Source organism: Crocodylus porosus, unplaced genomic scaffold, assembly GCF_001723895.1.
Source record: "Crocodylus porosus isolate Cpor-Errol unplaced genomic scaffold, CroPor_comp1, whole genome shotgun sequence".
NCBI classification, from domain to species: domain Eukaryota; kingdom Metazoa; phylum Chordata; order Crocodylia; family Crocodylidae; genus Crocodylus; species Crocodylus porosus.
This window is the reverse complement of record NW_017728911.1, coordinates 30631117-30632341: the sequence shown is the minus strand read 5'-3', so window position 1 is coordinate 30632341 and position 1225 is coordinate 30631117. Positions and strand designations below refer to the sequence as shown.

At 41.7% G+C, this 1225-nt stretch overlaps 1 protein-coding gene across 1 annotated transcript in view; it reads right to left on the bottom strand.

Annotated features, from left to right (window-relative positions):
* The window catches only part of SLCO3A1 (solute carrier organic anion transporter family member 3A1), a 210432-nt gene that overhangs the window by 208973 nt on the left and 234 nt on the right, over positions 1-1225 (bottom strand). The gene's annotated exons all lie outside the window — the stretch shown is intronic.

Below are 1225 nucleotides of genomic sequence, written 5' to 3'. Positions count from 1 at the left end.
TGCACAGCTAATAAAGCCCATATTTTCAGCTGCTCTAACTGCAAAGCCTTCCTCTGAAAGCCACCACAGAAAACAGGGGGCCTTGAAGGAAAGACGTGTGCTGGGTAGGGGTTATTAAAGGAGATTTGTGAGCTTATTATCTGGGTCCTGGAGCTTCCCCAATACAACCATGTCTGGCTCTAATTCTAGAGCATTTAATAAGCATAAAGGAAATGGAGCCAAATGAACAGAAGCAGCAACAAGAGGAAGAACTGACACGTTTCTGATAAAGTTATATCCCTGCTCCAGTTTTCACTGCTATTTTAACAAAGAAAAAAGTGGGTTACAAAAAGTATCCTGAAGTCTCTGGCACCAACATTTGCTGCTAGAGTTAACATCACAGTTGAGAATTTCAGAGGGTACAGCTGATTGCAGCAATGGTTTCTTCCTGCTTTCACAAACGTGTGGAAAAATTGAGCTCTGTGAATTAATGGCAAACTCTATGGCTGAGCCTGCCTCTGTCTCCTTCAAGGATACAGAGGTGAATGTTTGAGATTAGTATAATCTCTCAGATCACTGAGTTTCATGATGTCTGTATAGAGTAAGTATCAGCTGGTTTCTCATGACTCAAGCAAATCATTTTCTCCTCTTTGTTGTTAGGAAATGGCTTGTATCGCTGAAATCAGTGATTGATCCGAGTTTTTCAGGAAGAGCCTGGATAGGCATTTGTCTAAGATAGGAATGGGGAATAGCATAGATAGGATAGTATAGGAATGGTGGATCCTGTATTTGGAAAATAGTTGATCCTTACAATCCCATTCATACCTAGGATTTTATGATTTTGCTAAACACACCTGGTAAGAGTATTGCCTTTATTTTGCAGAAGGTGAAGGGGCATCCAAAAAGTTTAAGTGATTCACCTGAGATGCCACAGGAAGTCTGTAATAGAGTCTGGAGTTGAACAAAATCCTAGTATGGGGACGTAACTGCAAAGCCATTTTTTTACCTATTATTTTATTTTGCCCCTGGCACCAGGACCAGAATACAGCAGTTTAATTTGCAGCAAAGAAGATTTGGCTTGAAAATTAAGGAACCCTTTCTGTTAGGGTAGCGTAACAGGAAATCCCAACCCTGTTAGCTACATACAGAGGAGAAGTAGGAGAGGAGAGCTGGACTTTTGTAGCTCGTGGGGACAGATAGCTGCAGCAGACAGCACCAATGGAGACTCAAGGCCTGGGACTGACAT